The sequence below is a fragment of the Scomber scombrus genome, chromosome 12 (genome assembly GCF_963691925.1).
Source record: "Scomber scombrus chromosome 12, fScoSco1.1, whole genome shotgun sequence".
In the NCBI taxonomy this organism is placed as follows: domain Eukaryota; kingdom Metazoa; phylum Chordata; class Actinopteri; order Scombriformes; family Scombridae; genus Scomber; species Scomber scombrus.
The window spans coordinates 21,064,001-21,070,000 of record NC_084981.1 but is presented as its reverse complement, the minus strand read 5'-3'; positions in this window follow the sequence as shown (position 1 = coordinate 21,070,000).

Sequence of the window (6,000 nt, the reverse complement as noted above, 5' to 3'; positions counted from 1 at the left end):
ATTGTGAATGTGGTGTGTGTGTGTGTGTGTGTGTGTGTGTGTGTGTGTGTGTGTGTGTGTGTGTATGTGTGTGTGTGTGTTGGAGGTGGGGGTAGCTCCCACTCTGCCATGTCAACTCATACTCGATGGCTTTCTAAATTAAAAAAAAAAAAAGAGAGAAAGAAAAAAAATGCTCTCAGGGACTTTGCTGCATTCCACTTCATGAGCACAAACAAACAAACCAAAAAGCCATTCTGGGGAGAGGAGTGGGGTGGGATGGGGTGGTGGCAGAGGGGGAGGCAAGCAGAAAAAGCCCCATAAAAACAGAGAGAGATAAAGAGGAGAGGGAGGGAAAAGGAAACAGGAAGGCAAGCAGACGGAGCTGAAAAACCAAAGTGACTCCACTACCGATAATGAGCGGATCATTTAAAAAGCCCTCCTCAAATTGCCTTGAGGAGGAGAAGAGAGAGGAAAAGGCTTGAAAGGTTTTGAGAGATTTTGGGCAATGGATGGAATGGTGAAGGGGGGCGGGGGGGTTACCAAATAGAAAAGTGTATGTGTAAAGATTTTGGGCTGTCAGATTCACACAATTTACCCTCACATACAGTATGCATTTTCAAACCTATGATTCATTTGCTGATCAAAATTGCAGAATACACTTAGTGGTAGGGTAAGATCGAGCTCGGATCACGTTCCTACTACAAACAAACCGCACTGAGAACACTTCCTCTAAAGGGTCTCGGTACGGTTGTTTTGGTCTACACCTGAGTTCAGGCGTGACAAAAGAATTGCACCAAGGGGGAAAAGAACCAGAGTCTGACTCAACTGGACTAAAAAGCGCAGGTGTGAAAACACCCTGCATCATATGGTTCCTATTAGTTCATGTTTAGTGTGCAAGTGTGCAGGTCAAACAATCAAGTGTGTAGCTGACCACCTGAGCCCACGTGGCACATATCATCTGTATCTCAACAATGAGTCCTGACACAGGGAAGAATGTGAAAAAACCTGTGTGCGCATGTATGCATTCAGTACCTGCAGATGTTTTGGTACAAATGTGATGTATTTTTACATTCCTTTAATATATGCAAAATAAATTTCCAATCTTTGCTTCAGCCCTGAAACTGAAAAGTGCCCAAATCAAATATAGTGCTTCTGTTCCCAAATTAACCTTTAAATTACTTTATATTTCAAAAACTTACTGTTGGGTTAAAACTTGTTGAAGAACTGCGGGAAAAATGGCAGCACAAACATTTTAATATCAACACTGAATCAAATGGCATATGCAATGTGAAAGGGGTGCCTTGTAGTGATGAACCGGATTCTCCATTACCCCTCAGCTCTACTGAGCGTTTAAATGATTTTCAGCTGTTTTCTTTGCTTTTACTGCCTGTAACTTTACTGTTTTGGTTCAGTCTCACTGGTAACAAGCAGCGGTCAGTTGTTTTGAGCAAAAAAAACCTAACCCTAACCCTAAGCCTGCACCAAACGACAGGCAGAGCTAGTTAGTGACTAGCTGGTGAACATAGCTTGATGTTTTCGTCGGGAGTTGGTAGACATTAAAACAGTGCTAAAAAAAGAGAGTGACTATTGGGGCTTAAATTTGCCAAAAACACAAATTTGAATTATAATGTATGCAAATAAGGAAATGTTTATGAACACATTTCCGCTATCAACGTTATAATGTGATAATATAATTTTTTTATCTTGTTGTACTGTCCCCAAGTGGCAAGTTTCCAGGGTAGAGTTTGGGTTGAGTTTTCTTGGCCAATGTTATTCCCAGAAACACTCGTTTGCTTAAATCTGCTAAATCAAATGTATGAATCACTTCCATGCCATGTTAACAAAAATTAGTCTTCCTTCATCATCCATCCTCGCTTTCTTCTGGTCCTCACCCTCTATCCCTTTCTCCCTCTGTCCCCATTTTCCTCCTCCCTTTGCTCGGCTTTCTCCCCTCCTCCTCGTTTCCTTCACTCTCCATCTTGACACAGTGCACTGAGCCTAATCGTGGATAATTGGGTGGGAGGGGCAGTGGGCCGGCCCTGCCTTTGTGTGCAAAGGGCAAGTGGTCAAGTTAATGGGGCCCTTGTGTCGAGTTGGGAGCACTCTGTCGCTCTCTTTTTCTCTGTTCGATCACTCACTAGGGCAGTCAATCTCAGTCTCTCAGTCAGCTTCTCTTTTCTTTCGCTGCTGAAGCTTTTCCCCGCTGTTTCGATCTAGTTTCACCTCATTTCCAGCTGTCTCACTTTGCCCTTCCTTCCAGCTATTCAGTATGTCTTGTCCATTTTTTTTTTATCATCCTCCTCCTCCTCTGTACTCTTGTTTTTTGCAGCCATCTCTCTCCCTCTCTTTTTTGCCTCTGTCTGCAGTTTTTCTATCTCTTTTCTCGGTCTCTCCAGGAGAGTGTTGGGGAGGAGAGAACAGACCTCTTTAAAATATCAAAAGACAGATCAGGAGGCTTCGCTGGTCCCTCCCTTTCTACTAACTCTCCCTCCCTCCTTCTGACTGATAAACAGAAGAGTGAGCTTGCAGGATTAGCTGCTGTGTACTGCCTTCCCTCCCTCCTTTATCCCTCTCTCTTTTCTTCCTGTGGAGGGGTAGGCTGTTGACTGGGCTTGATATGTGGGTGTGTGTGTGTGTGTGTGTGTGTGTGTGTGTGTGTGTGTGTTACCAAGTCTGGCACCAGCTTAGCCATGCAGGAGGCCTTTGTGTTAAAAACACAGGCCACAGCCGATCCGGGCCCGAAGAAAACTTTATATATCTGTAGGCATTTAACACTGGATCTTTAATAAGGGAACACATGGTTTTCACAAGCAGCTTTGTTAACCTGCTCCCCCATAAGAAGAAAACATATTTTCATCATTACAGAAGAACTAAAAATGTCTGCAAGGTGTATAGAGTGGTATACATTTTGTTGGTTTGTTTTGTGGTATAATTATTACAAAATAATTATTTATTTTGTAATAATATAAATAATTTAGCAATTTGTATAAATAAAATAATAAGAGGATTTGTTCAATAGTGCGTTGTTCATTTTCAAATTGAAAATTTAAAAATTTAAAAAAGACTGGAGCCTCAAAATGTTTTGAAGTAAATGTATGTATTTTATTCATTCACAAAATTCAACCACTCAAAGTACAACATTCAACCCATCGATTACAGTGAACCAGAAGGAATTGATTATATTGAACAGAGAAATTCATTATAAAAGGCCATGCCCACACTAAAGAGGATACATTGAAATATTTAATTGAAGTATCTGAAGTTTTATATAGATACTGGAAATTTTCTGGTCTGCCATTCACATTGAAACCCTAAAATAATCCCAAAATTGCTCAAAGTTTTGCCAACAGCCATGCACGAAAAATTTGCCAGCAGCTCACATGATAATTGTACATCAATACTTTTTGAGAATTTATAGTGTGTTTACACAGTGAAATGCTCAACTCAAGGCTTCAATTCTATTCAGATTGGAACATTTATCTTTAAGTTCTTTTTTTTGGTGGTTGGGAAAAAGTGTGGACATTCGTGTTGACATGGCCTGCAATTGATCAACAATTCTATGAGTTCTGATTGATAATCAAAATAACAGCCTAGCTGAGACATCCCCAAATAAATGAACATACACCTGTTGCAATGTACAACATTTAAGTAAGCAAGTGCAGCTAAGCAATTCTTAGCTGCAAAGCACATCTTATTCTGTGGTCTTATCTATGCCGACAGTTGAATATCTCACTACTGATGATATTAAGAGGGCATAAATACATGCTAGTCTGGACAACTCTGTATCAATGGTTCCTTGACTGTCTGTTGATGTCACAGTGATAAATGGTTCGTGTCACAGCTTTCAGCACTTATATCACAACAAGAAGTGGCGACATCACCATGTTAAAATGTGACATCACAGCAAATCGTGGGTGCGTGAGGTAAAAAAAGTTTACACTAATCAAGGCAGTGATGTCGCAAGAAGCAGCAATGCAGTGACATCGCTGTTAGCAGTGGTGATGTCACACTAGACAGTGATGGAGTCACTGTACACAGTCACAGTTTGGATGGTATTTATGTGTCCACGGATATCAAACTGCATTACAGATAAAAATGTAATTAAATGTTCTTCTAAACATTTGCAATATCTAGGTTTCTGCAATGCCATTTCAGTCCTCAAAGCGCTGAGACCACTGATAAAACTGGCTTAACTTATAATACCTCTTTTTTCTTTCTGACGTTTTTTCTTTTTCACACGAGAAATATAAACAGCAGCCACTGGGAAATACTATACTGCATAGCTTCTTAGCTGTTGTATACAGCAATGGATCACAGTGAAATATAGTGACACACCATACTAGTAATAGGTACAAATTTAGGGTTGAGTGACCCATTGATTTTTGATGTTTTTTTACACCACAGGAAACAGCTGAATGGATGGGAATACACCTGAGTAAAACAGTTAATTATGCTGATAAAAAAGAACAAATGCAACAGTAAAATTGTTCTGAAATAGTATGAACGTTTTTACTCCTTAGACTGTGACGAGATTCTGGGACTATGAAGAACTATGGATGTATGTAGTTTATGAATTGGAACTCATATTTCAACCCTGGATGTCCACTGGATGCAGCTCTGTTGTGTGATTTAGAAGCAGAGTATCTTTTATCAGTCATTTCTTTACAAACACACTAAAAACACATTTGCAGCTCATTCATGATCTATTTGCTAACATACTTAGTGGCTGTAATTTATTCATTTTAATTACTGTATGCCGCACGCCACTGTATTCCTTCTCCTGCTTCACACATGTCAGTTGTAAATATACAAATACTGTAGAGGCATTTATATACACTTCAGAGACCTGAGCAGCTCTGGCTAAAATAGATCCAGTGTGCAGCGATAGCAGAGCTGAGACAAGACTTGCAAATAAAATGCAAGCGTGTCACTGTGGTCATGTTACTGGGGGCCATTGTATTCAACACACCAACTAGAAAGACAGCAGATTGTTTCCAACAGCCACTGGAACGTGATGCTGCTGCATCAAGAGGACATTGAGGGTAACAGACCATTTCAAGGTTTGCATAAAAAAAATAAAGAAGAATCAAAGAATTTGAAAAACCTTTTCCACAGTATTAGGGTCACTTGTCATCACAGTCATGATTAACAGGCTGCCATTACAAGTTATGTGCATGTATTTTCACCAATGCAAGCTGCAGTCGTCATGACAGCAGACACAACACCAACAGGAAACAATAAAGCTGAGGCTGAGTAATTCACATTTGCTGTTTAAAACGTTTCTGGAGTGGAGCAGCAGTTGGAGACGATGTTGGTGGAATTGTATAGGCAGGGCAAGTGTCTGTTATTCAGTTAAAACAGAGAATATAACACCAACAGAGCTTTGTAAAATGAACCTGTGATGTAGTGTGGACTACTTGTATCTATTGTGATGTTGCTGTGTACAATTCAAGCAGTAGGCATACAGGCAGCAACGATTGCTCCTTCTGCTGAAATTGCCCTAATGTGTTAATGCACTGTTGTAAGTAAGTAAGCTCTGTAAGTTTTTAATACTGACCTCTGACTAGGATATGTGAATTATATTAGAAGAATGTAAGTGGGGGAAGAAAAGTACAAAGAGAAATAAAGAAAACATGAAGGAAACTGTGAGCTGTTTCTACAGCCTGTGATAGTTAATGAATTAGAGCTGGCTTCCGTGCCAGAAACACAGTGGCATAGGTTAAGACTGACTGGTTTAAGACGGACAACTGACTGAATGACTGACACTAGAGAAGTAATGCTTGAGTAATTGACTGACTGAAAAACCAGCTAACTGACTTAATGACTAAATGGCTCATTGGCTGGAACAATAACTGGGTAGTTAACTGCCCTGTTAGGTAGATGAATAGCTGACAGTGTACTGATTGATTACCTGGCTGAACAGATAACTTTTTAACTGACTGGATGGCTGTTTGGCAGTTCTTGATGGCTGATTAACTGATGGGATGACCAGGTAAACTGATTAAAAGGTGTGCTTTGAAA